Source organism: Ascaphus truei, chromosome 13 (genome assembly GCF_040206685.1).
Source record: "Ascaphus truei isolate aAscTru1 chromosome 13, aAscTru1.hap1, whole genome shotgun sequence".
Classification (NCBI taxonomy): Eukaryota; Metazoa; Chordata; class Amphibia; order Anura; family Ascaphidae; genus Ascaphus; species Ascaphus truei.
Genome location: NC_134495.1, coordinates 44,504,416 through 44,516,913, shown reverse-complemented (window position 1 = coordinate 44,516,913; position 12,498 = coordinate 44,504,416). Strand labels below are relative to the sequence as shown.

Below are 12,498 nucleotides of genomic sequence, written 5' to 3'. Positions count from 1 at the left end.
TAGATATGCAACCAGGGTTAATACACATGGCTACTCTAGCCACCCCACCTTTTATCTGCGCAAGGTACCTCCAGTGATTTAATATTAACCCCTACTCAATTGCAAATCAGATCTATCCACTGCCACCACCTGAGGGTGTGCAAATATGATAAAAGATAGACTAATATTTGCCAGGGCCTCAGCTCCCTGGTTATTATAGAAAAAACTATGCACTTTAACACACCGAAATCAGTTGCAGCAAAAATGTGCCCGGATCATAATTACTCTCCCCAGAGCGTGCGGTTTATTAAATGTTTTAAATATATATAAAAATACAGTGCTTAGATTACAGAAAAGGTATTCCAAAAAAACCTACAGTTACAATACAAGGCAGAACAGCTTCTTATAATAAAAGGGTAAAACGGACAATCCTATAATTTACCAAATGCTATGGATTTTCTCCAGAGAGGCCACTGGCTCAGAACAGGAGGTCTTGTGTGCTCTCTTCAAAGCATGCATCTGGTGAGATCTGAGTTTCAAAATCTTTACCCAGACGTAAATACATTCTTTCCTCATGGCACCAGCACAAGCCCATCCCTTCCGGAGGACCCTTTGAAGCTTCTCTCCCCAGACCTTGTCTATAGAACTTGATTAGAGTAGTTGACACCTTGAGTGGGCTATCCAGGATGGACCCCCGCCCCAAGTAAGTCCCTTTGAAGTTCAGAGTAGACCAAAGAAACAGTCCTGACCTGTTTCAAGCCCAGCATTTTGTATTATGCTAAAACAAGTGTGGCGCATTAGCCCCTCAAGCACCAAATGGAATGACTACATAATATCTCATGATATCTCATGATATTGTTATGACAGGGCTTTTTCCTGAAGGGAGGAGACATACACCTCTGAGGAAATGCTATGTTGAGCAGATGAGCCAATAAACCTACCCCTATGAAAAACAAAAAGAACGATTCCTGCGCTCCTACCAATTAGGCTAAAATAAAATAGTGACCTGGGAAAGCCTGCCTAGCTGAGACTGTCACACGCTAGGACCAAGTTCTGAGAATAGAATGAAGCGCTCGCAGTTGTGCGATCTCCCCCCCCCCCCCCAAAAAGAGTATAGCGTATCCCAGGACGAGGTCCCGGGCAAGGTAAGCCTTCCGAAGCAGGCACCCTGCACCTATTTCAGGCTAGTTTTCAGCATCAGACCCCCAGTAAGTGTGTACAGGCATACCCCGCATTAACGTACGCAATGGGACCGGAGCATGTATGTAAAGTGAAAATGTACTTAAAGTGAAGCACTACCTTTTCCCCACTTACCGATGCATGTACTGTACTGCAATCGTCATATACATGCATAACTGATGTAAATAACGCATTTGTAACAGGCTCTATAGTCTCCCCGCTTGCGCACAGCTTCGGTACAGGTAGGGAGCCGGTATTGCTGTTCAGGACGTGCTGACAGGCGCATGCGTGAACTGCCGTTTGCCTATTGGGCGACATGTACTTACTCGCGAGTGTACTTAAAGTGAGTGTCCTTAAAGCGGGGTATGCCTGTATTCTTTCTGTATTTTGAGTATTCATTGTGTGCCTGTGGGTTTTACGCGAATAAACCTAATTTTATTCCACTACCTTGTTTTGCCTAGTGAATTATCCCAGAAGGTAAAAAGTGTTAAAAGTCCTGGTATCCCCTGAAACGGTATGTAAGTGTTACAGTGTGCCTGTGTATTACAATAGCTGTGTGTGTCAGTGTTACAGTGTGCCTGTGTATTACAATAGCTGTGTGTGTCAGTGTTACAGTGTGCCTGTGTATTACAATAGCTGTGTGTGTCAGTGTTACAGTGTGCCTGTGTATTACAATAGCTGTGTGTGTCAGTGTTACACTGTGTCTGTGTATTACAATAGCTGTGTGTGTCAGTGTTACAGTGCCTGTGTATTACAATAGCTGTGTGTGTCAGTGTTACAGTGTGCCTGTGTATTACAATAGCTGTGTGTGTGTCAGTGTTACAGTGTGCCTGTGTATTACAATAGCTGCTGTATGTCAGTGTTACAGTGTGTCTGTGTATTACAATAGCTGCTGTATGTCAGTGTTACAGTGTGTGTCTGTGTATTACAGTAGCTGTGTGTGTCAGTGGTACAGTGTGTTTGTGTATTACAATAGCTGTGTGTCAGTGTTACAGTGTGCCTGTGTATTACAATAGCTGTGTGTTCAGTGTTAGTGTGCCTGTGTATTAAAATAGCTGTGTGTGTCAGTGTTACAATGTGTCTGTGTATTACAATGGCGGTGTGTGTCAGTGTTACAGTGTGTCTGTGTATTACAATAGCTGTGTGTGTCAGTGTTACAGTGTGTCTGTGTATTACAATAGCTGTGTGTGTCAGTGTTACAGTGTCTGTGTATTACAATAGTTTGTGTGTCACTGTTACAGTGTGCCTGTGGTTTACAATAGCTGTGTGTCAGTGTGTCTGTGTATTACAATAGTTGTGTGTGTCAGTGTTACAGTGTGTCTGTGTATTACAATAGTTGTGTGTGTCAGTTACAGTGTGTCTGTGTATTACAATAGTTGTGTGTGTCAGTGTTACAGTGTGACTGTGTATTACAATAGGGTGTGTGTGTGTGTGTGTGTGTGTGTGTGTGTGTGTGTGTGTGTGTGTGTGTGTGTGTGTGTGTGTGTGTGTGTGTGTGTGTGTGTGTGTGTGTGTGTGTGTGTGTGTGTGTGTGTGTGTGTGTGTGTGTGTGTGTGTGTGTGTGTGTGTGTGTGTGTAATGTGAATGATGACAGAGAATATCAGATCATTACCTTGCTGCAGCCAAGTGTGGGAGGGGGGAGTAAACAAATCTCTGCACTGATTGGTTGATCTCTCCGTGACGTTTTATCATCGTGCAAGGACTCTTGGGTTTTGTAGTTCATTTATCTGTAAATATTATACTATTGGAAGAACAGAACTACAGCTCCCAGAAGCCCCTGCAGGAAAGGAGAGCCGACAGGACAAGCAGCCGCCAATCATTGTGCAATTGTAGAGGAGGAAGGAATGACAGAGTGAGACGGGAAGGAAGAAGCTGGAGAGGGGGAGGAAGGAGTTGAGAGGGTGTGTGGGGGAGAGAGGGGAGGGAATGGAAGAAGCTGGAGAGGAGGAGAGGGGGAGAAAGGGGATGTAAAGCTAGAGGGAAAGGAAGAAGTGGGAGAGGGGGAGGGGCCTCTGGCTGCAGTCACAGGATTTTTATATCATATCCTGCAGATTTATATCAGTGATTATTTAAAATCTATGTAACCCTGTTTCCCCTACCCAATCTCACATAGGGTCTCCTAAGGGAAATAGCACTCTGGTTACATCGCTCTTGTTTGTGCACACCTGCTGGTAACGGGGCCGTGGGTCTCCCGTGACGAATTGGGGGATAACATGACAGGCTTCTGGGGTTGTGCCCGAATTCTTCTTATTCTTCTTATTGATGCAGCGCCTCCATCTTGTGCAGCCCCCAGTGGTGTAGGGTGAAGTATCTGCAAAAGAATGATGTTCCCCTCCTCCCAATATACTTCACTCTTAGGCAGGAGGTATAGGTAAAAAGCAGATGGTTTTTATTATATCTTCTCTGTTCAGCAGCAGTCTCAATCCAGCACACAGCACTCAAAGGCTTTCACCTTCAGGATGTCCCTGGACAACACTAGTCAGGGCCCTAGAAGCTGTCCTTGCTCTTCTCTTACTCCCTGGTAAGAGGAATAGTCTCTCACCTCTCCCTGAGGGAGGGCCACAAACTAGCTTGCTGGAGTAGACTATCCTCTCTCAAAGGGGAGAGGAAACTCGCTAAATCAGGAATTGCAGTTCATTTAGTACAGATCCAGTAGACCCACCCCTGTGCCTCTGATTGACACAAGGCCTGAGTACTACCTTCTCTGACTCACTGAACTGCAGTGAGTGGGGAAAACCCATAATTACTCCTGGCAGACCTGCCCTTACCAGGTATTACTGCACAGGAGGAGGACGAAATAATAGCCCAAATCTACCAGGGCTATACTCTCCCTCTGGTGGAAATCCAATGGTCCCCACTTGGACCAAATTTGCTGGGCCTGCAGGCAAACAATCTGTACAAATACAAAAATGGCAGTTGATAAGTCATACCAGTGTACATATGCTGAACACCCACACATCCTGGACGGTGAAATAACACGGGAAACTCCCAACATGGAGAACACACAACTAATAATAGTGCCGGGGATCTGGCTTGCGTACCTCCCTTCCCTTATGATCCACTACTTTTATGGAATGGGACTGCAGAGGGCCATTTTCAGGGAGATACACCACCTTGTGCATAAATATCCCTCTCCCAACACTAAACCCTCATGAGGTAACAAATCTCCTCTGAATGGTATACGGACGTACTACACTTGGACATTAAGTAATCCTGCACGGCTTCTCGGAGCCAGGATTCACACTGCTCCTCTATCTCGAGCATTATAGGCTCAGGCACGTATGGATAAGTGTACCCATGACTGTCTATAGCGGGCCACTATAGTTCTATCAGCTCTACTTAGTTTAAAGAGCTTATGGTCTCCAGCTGTACCTGGCAATACCCAGGACAATGGCTCTTCAGGGGCAATCTCATCATAGAGAATGGACGGGCCTTTGGGAATTATGCCCTGCTTTATTCCCCTCAACCTCCTTGATAACTCGTCAGCAGCCTCCTCAGAGTAGGTGCCCTTACCACACCAATGATCTACCAAATCATCTTGCATTATGATGAACCTAGTTCGGTCCATAAACTCTGAATATCCCTTGAATAAAGGAGCCCACCATTTGGTGCTGTGGTCCTCTACCCAAGATGAGGATACTGATTCTTCTGTATCTCTCCTTGATGATACACCTGAGGTACCACTAGAAAGTGAACCTTTCCCTCTGCTTATGTTTTTGTGTACTGTGGGGATCATTACAGGTGACTTTGCTCGTGTGGAACCCTCCCTTCCAGAAGACACTGTTCCCCTGGTTTTACCTCTAGGCGTAGGCCTAAACACAGCAGGATTAGCCACAGGAATCCTACTACTCCAAGGTATCTCCACATCGGACCCTTCATCACTGGTTACCCAGTCCCTCCAGTCTGTGGATAAATGGTGAACCTTATCTTTCTTAACCCCACTAGGACCCGTTGAACGTGGCGGGGCCGGGGCAGTGGCGCTAGGGACAGGTGGCGGAGAAACAACACAGTCCTTGACACAGTCTCTGGGCCGGGCTATGCCATGACCTGTTGATAATGGAGGGGATGTTGCATCTACAGACCTCCGTTTTTCTCTGCCCAATACAGCTTCCATGTACTTTTCCTTTTCTTCCTCTGATAAGCTGGCCGGACGACATGTAGAGCTGCATTCTTCCGGTCCACCCCGTGGTGGAAACCGGATGTGACATCATCATCCGTCGACGTAGCAGAGTCACGGTACAGGTCCAGGTCCCGCACCGGAAGTGTGTCGTCAGTCGCTCGTAGCACTGAAAGTGGCGGCGGTGGCGTTTCGGGATCGTGGATTCGCCATGGGTAGGTCACAGGCTGCCTTCTCTCACCGACCTCTTCTCGCGTCACCTGGTGGGAGTAAGGGGGTGGTGCTTCCTTACCGCTCCGCAAGCTCTTGGTAGTCTCATCCTCTGCAGGCGTCTCGGGTCCCGTCTCCTCCACGCTGGGAGTCGCCACGGCCGTGGGACTTCTCCGCGGTTCAGGCCGCACCAGCGCCTGTTGTCGGGGATCTCCGGACTCAGCTGCTCGACATCGCAGGTAAGTGGTTCACACAGGACGGCACCGCTGCTGATAGGCGCATCACCACCGATGACACACTCGCACTCTCGTCGTCCAACGAGGCAGGCAGGGACATCTCCGCAGGGGAGCGACAGCGGGGTTCCTCACTTTTGATGGGCACGCTGATCACGTAACGGTCCTGTTCCGGCACCACCATTAGCAGCGTTTCCCCTCAACCTTGGATAGTCACCTTCTCTTCAGCGGGTTCCGGTAGCACATTCTCCGCTACTAGACTCAGCTCTGGGACGCCAGATATCACGGTACCTTGGTCAGGGCTGACATATACAGATAGGCAGTCCACCTCCATTAGCGTCGCTTTTGGGACCTCGGTAGGAGCCATAATAGTGGAAAAGGGATCTACTGGCCACAGATTGAAGATCACGCACTGCGGACACCGTGCAGGGGTGCTTGGCTCAGGCCCAGGTAGTCTGCATTGCAGGTACAGACACCTTAGATATTCTCGGCCTCCCACCTCCACCACCAGGAAGCCTCCTGGGAGTTGGTAGGTGGTTACATGGCACGTAGCCATACTGCTAGCTGCTAGCACTGTAGATAGCATTGGGGATCGACAAGGGGCTCTGTCTCGCTGTCCAGCCACATCAGAATGAAGATGAGGAAGCTCACATCCGGCTCCTCCTTTCTTCTGCTCAGGACTCTGCAATTGGCTCTTCATGTGCCCCCTCCCTCTGGTGGAGATTAGAGGAGGGACACTCAGCTTCTCTACGTGACGTGAACTGTGGGTTAATCCAGTCACAGCACAGAGGGCGCGGCTCCTGCTTTCGCGCCACATCCCTCTTAGGCAGGGCGTTGGCTTTCGCACCAAACCCAGCGAAATCTTTGCACACAGCTTCTTCACAGCACGCTTGCACACAGCACGTGCACTCCGCAATCCCGGCGGGAACCGCCATTTTGATTTCTCAGTGCCGCGCGGGGCACTATTTCACACAGCCGCCATCTTTGGTGATCCCACGGTGCTCATGGTAGCACAATCCTCACTGCCTTTAGGGGGACTCTCTCCTGGGTACACACCACACTCCATTTCAGCTTTAACCAGTGATAAAATTGTAACATACCCTAGGCTAGGCAAAACTCTTTCTTCTTCATACTGCACACTTTGACAGTCCAGTCAAGTGCTCTGTGGTGACAGACTGGCTACTGGCTAGATGTGCTTTAGGGGGGCCTCGCCCCCGCAGCATGGGGGTCCCTCCTCTTGGCTGCCAGTACCACAGACCCTTTCCAGAAGTTCCTGCTCCAAGTTACCCAGGTTACTTCCTCCAGGCATCTATGATCACTCGCCTCAGGGAACTAGTACAGCAATAGCTCAACTCTCTTTAACTTCTGTAGATCAGTCTAGGTCGTGCTTTGCGAGGTTCAGGGACCCCCTGACTTCCCTCTCTCTGTATGAGGAATCCGCCCCTGGGTTTGGCTGGAACCCACCCTCCGTAGCTTTGCAGGTTCCAGACAAACTTTTTTCTGTTCTGCAATCACCTGCCTCTTGCTGCCTCCTGTGCAGCTCTGGCCTGATTGGCCTCCTGTGCTATTTAGATACTGCCCTGCCCTCAGGAAGTTGCTGGACATAGACTTTGCAATCTGTGCTTGTCACAGACTCCCGTGTTTAGCCTGCATGGCTTTCTTGCCTGTGTTTCCCCCGTCTGACCTCCGGCTTCCAAGGCCTTCCAGCGCCTTCCAGCTCGGTAGCCCTGGTGCTACTTCTTGTTCCTGGCCGTCTCGTCTCCGCCATGCTGAAGCGGTTCACTGATGTCCTCAGCGTCTCATGTGGCGTCTGCATTCCTGGTTTCCTGTGACCTTCGGTTCCTGTCCCCTCCTTCCATTAACTCTGCTACACTGTAGCAGGTCTGCAGTTTCCTGCTTTCTACGCTGAAGCGGCCTATCTCCAGTTTCCTTTGCTAAAGCGGCTTGGCTCCAAGTTTCCTGTACTCCACGCTGAAGCGCCTTTGTTCCAGTTCCCGGCTTTTTTCCGCTGAATTAGCTTCACTCCAAGTTGTTGTCTTCTACGCTGAAGCGGCTTCACCCAAGATTGTCTAATGATGACCTCAGGTCGTGACCATCACTCCCATGCTGCCTGCCCTGACCCCGGCTTGTCTCCTGATTATTCTGCATTCTCCAACCCTGACCTGGCTATGTTTGACTATGGACTGCGCAACCCTGAACCGGCTTCGTGGTTTAAGGTTAGTGTTTTCATATCCCCACCTCAGCTCCGCAGCCCGGTCCCGGTTTGTGGCGAGCACGAACGTGACACTCTGCAACACTTGCGCTGGAAGTACACATTCTAATCTTCCAGTTTTGCTTCACTGAAAGCCTGTCCTGATTAATCTCAGCAGCGCCTCCAAATGTAACCCTGTTTCCCCTACCCAATCTCACATAGGGTCTCCTAAGGGAAATAGCACTCTGGTTACATCGCTCTTGTTGGTGCACACCTGCTGGTAACAGGGGGCTGTGGTTCTCCCGCGATGACATGGGGGATAACAGGACAGGCTTCTGGGGTTGTGCCCGAATTCTTCTTACTGATGCAGCGCCTCCATCTTGTGCAGCCCCCAGTGGTGTGGGGTGAAGTATCTGCAAAAGAATGATGTTCCCCTCCTCCCAATATACTTCACTCTTAGGCAGGAGGTATAGGTAAAAAGCAGATGGTCTTTATTATATCTTCTCTGTTCAGCAGCAGTCTCAATCCAGCACACAGCACTCAAAGGCTTTCACCTTCAGGGTGTTCCTGGACAACACTCCTAGTCAGGGCCCTAGAAGCTGTCCTTGCTCTTCTCCTACCCTCTTTTAGGGTAAGAGGTATGGGATTACCCCAGCCTCCCCTAAGGGAGGGTATCAAGCGTAGCAGCACCCTGGCAGGTTGGCATGGGTGTCCTGTCTCTTTCAAGGTTAGAGACCAACTGACTAAATAGGAAGTGGTAGCACAGTAAGCAGCTCAAACAGGCACCACCCCTGTGTCTTCTAATTGGACACAGGGCCTGATGACACTGACTCACTGCACTGAATGAAGTGGGGAAAACCCATAATTACTCCTGGCAACCTGCCCTTACCAGGTATTACTGCACAGGTGGAGGACAGAATAATAGTCCAAACCTATCAGGGCTATATCTATATAATTAATATATCTGTAATCACATATATTACTAACATTTATAAGCAGTGTCGCCACCTTCAACTGATGGTCAACCTGGAGCGGGATAAAAATTCCCTTACTTGGTGCGTGCTGCGGCGGCGTCTCCCGACATCCTGTCGCAACTCCCCCTCCAACTGCAGTGAACATGTCTGCGCGGGTCATATGACGCCACGTAGTGTCATAGCGTCACGTAGCGTTCCCTTGCCATGGCAACGTGGAGCAGCCATGTTCAGTGCAGGTGTCGGGGACTTCAGAAGAATACCGGAGAATGCCAGAGACCCGGCCACCGCAGCACGCCCGCCACCCAGAGATTGACGGGCTAAACCCGTAGCCCGGAGGAAAGTATCGGAAACCCAGAGTCTCCGGGTCAAACCCGGAGAGGTGGCAACCCTGCTCATAAGCAGTTTCTCATTAATATTTTCACTAATTATCTACTGTAGTGTGTCTCTGAGATAAAATATTACAATGATCGCTTCCTATTTACACTTTTTTACTTATCAGTTCCAAAGTTTCTCAGGTCTTTTGCAATGTCAGGTCCCCCAGCCCCTCACATCTGTCTCTCCCACTGCAGGGTGGCACAGACAGGACCCCCAGCCCCTCACATCTGTCCCTCCCACTGCAGGGTGGCACAGACAGGACCCCCAGCCCCTCACATCTGTCCCTCCCACTGCAGGGTGACACAGACAGGACCCACAGCCCCTCACATCTGTCCCTCCCACTGCAGGGTGACACAGACGGGTCCCCCAGCCCCTCACATCTGTCCCTCCCACTGCAGGGTGGCACAGACAAGACCCCCAGCCCCTCACATCTGTCCCTCCCACTGCAGGGTGGCACAGACAGGACCCCCAGCCCCTCACATCTGTCCCTCCCACTGCAGGGTGACACAGACAGGACCCACAGCCCCTCACATCAATCCCTCCCACTGCAGGGTGACACAGACAGGTCCCCCAGCCCCTCACATCTGTCCCTCCCACTGCTGGGTGACAGGCAGGAACCCCAACCCCTCACATCTGTCCCTCCCACTGCAGGGTGACACAGACAGGACCCACTGGCCCTCACATTATTTATTTATTTATAAAATATTTTACCAGGAAGTAATACATTGAGAGTTACCTCTCGTTTTCAAGTATGTCCTGGGCACAGAGTTATGATGACAAATACATGTTTACAAATACAGTTACATAAATGAGCAGGGTATACACTATATACAAGACATTGTATGCACAGTTAAAGATAATATATATTATGGGCGTATGAAACAGTTATAGATCAGATTAAAATGTGTGACAGCCTTAGATTTGAAAGAACTTAAACTGGTGGTGGATGTAAGAGACTCTGGTAGGTTGTTCCAGTTTTGGGGTGCACGGTAAGAGAAGGAGGAGCGACCGATATTTTGGTGAGCCTTGGGACCACATCTGACCCTCCCACCGCAGGGTAATACAGACAGGACCCCCAGCCTCTCGCATCTGTCCCTCCCACTGCAGGTTAACACAGACAGGACCCCCAACCCCTCACATCTGTTCCTCCCACTGCAGGGTAATACAGACAGGACCCCCAGCCCCTCACATTTGTCCCTCCCACTGCAGGGTGACCCAGACAGTAGTGTAACCTCACTATTACATCCCTGATTTTCTGCAGATCTACAAATCTCGGACCAAGGGCACGGAGAGCTCTGTCCATATGTAGATCACTTATTTGTAGAGATGGGACTATTTGTATAACTAGTTTCGTTATGTATGGTTGCAGTTCGTTTGGATCAATTGCTTCTGGGATCTTCGTTATCCTAAGGTTGTGCCTTCTTTCCCGATCTTCTAGATCTTCCACATTGTTCTTCAGGGTCCTCATCTTCCATTGAGCTCTGGCTCTGCAGGAATTCTTTCATCTTATTTTCAAACTGAGTTGTTCTTGCAGTCAGTGCAGCCCGATCAGCCTTAGGCCTGGGACCCGCTGCGCCCGGCGGCGCGGGCGGACACACGAGAGTTCCCCACCAGCAGGGGAATCCTCCCGAGCCGTCCCGGTCCCCCCTGGCTGCACAGCTGACTACACGCTGTGACGCGTCAGCCGCAAGGGGATTCAAGAGAATTGTGATCCCTAGCTTCGACGCGTCACGTGGTGTGGCTGTGAGCCAATGAGGAGGGGAGGCTTCGGGAGGTGGGGAGGCTTTGGGGAGCGGGGAGGAGAGAGTGGAGGGAAATCAGCGTGAGTGCCTGTCTGTGTGTATGTGTGTGCCTGTGTGTGTGTGTGTTTGTGTATGTGTGTGCCTGCCGGTGTGTGTGCATGAGTGCTTGCCTGTGTGTGTGCATGAGTGCCTGCCTGTGTGTGTACATGCATGAGTGCCTGCGTGTGTGTGTGCCTGAGTGTCAGCGTGTAGGGCAGCCCGAGCCCGTGGAGGGGGGGGGGGGGGTGACATGAATAATGCAATTGGATTTGACACATTACAGTCCAAAATGACACTGACAGCTCAGAAAATTGCCTTCTTTTGAAAGTACCTGTAAGCATATTTCCCGGTAGGATTTTTGAAATTGTTTGGAATCAGCTGCTTGTGAGAAGGGGGCGGGGCTATCATGGGTCACTCCGCTTAAACCATGCCCCCCTCCGCATTAACCACGCCCCCTCCCTCCCACTCCAGCCCCGGCTCCCGCTCCCTACAGACCGCATATCGCGGTCTGTCTGTCAGCGCCCCGCCTGTCTGCAGTGCTGGCGCGCTGACGGAGAGAGCGGGGCCGTAGCCTTATATTCAGCCACAGCTTTATCCAGAGCAATTTGGAAGACCCCCCACATATCTCTTTAAATAACGTTCTCAGGGCTTTTGGGGTAATTTGAGTGTTTTCTCCACTCTGCTGCCACTGATCTGAGTCTGTTACGTTTCATGTTTTGTTCCTGATCCTGTGCATGCGGGGGCGCGCACCCTATGTTGGGGTCTGATACCGGGTGGCTGCTTCTGGTGAAGAAACGGGTCTGTTCAGGAGGCTGGAGCTTCTTTTTTTTTCTTCGGCGGAGGTACCTTTAAGAAATGTTGGTTTCGGGTTGAAGGGTTCTTATGTAGGAATCAGAGTGGAGTCCAGGAGCTGCTTCAGAACGCTCCCAGTCGCTCTGACGCTGCGTGCTCGCACCCGGGAAAGCAATTTTCAAGAAGAAAAACAAATTGTTTTTAGAATTAATTAACTAATATACTGAATAAAAGGCCATTGAACAAAGAAATAGTTGGTGTTATAAAGGCCAATATACCAAGAGTATGGAGAATGTGTGTATTACAATAGCTGTGTATGTCAGTGTTACAGTGTGTCTGTGTATTACAATAGCTGTGTGTGTCAGTGTTACAGTGTGTCTGTGTATTACAATAGCTGTGTGTGTCAGTGTTACAGTGTGTCTGTGTATTACAATAGCTGTGTATGTCAGTGTTACAGTGTCTGTGTATTACAATAGCTGTGTATGACAGTGTTACAGTGTGTCTGTGTATTACACTAGCTGTGTATGTCAGTGTTACAGTGTCTGTGTATTACAATAGCTGTGTATGACAGTGTTACAGTGTGTCTGTGTATTACACTAGCTGTGTGTGTCAGTGTTATAGTGTGCCTGTGTATTTGTAAGGAATCCGCTCTGCAGTTTACTGGTTG

General features: G+C 49.7%; 1 protein-coding gene across 1 annotated transcript in view; it reads right to left on the bottom strand.

Moving 5' to 3' along the window:
• The window catches only part of LOC142465303 (uncharacterized), a 39,007-nt gene extending 36,180 nt beyond the window's left edge, over positions 1-2,827 (bottom strand). Inside the window, exon 1 of the mRNA XM_075569335.1 lies at positions 2,771-2,827. The gene's annotated coding sequence lies outside the window, so the exon portion shown is untranslated. The remainder of the gene's footprint in view (positions 1-2,770) is intronic.
• Positions 2,828-12,498: the final 9,671 nt, after the last annotated feature.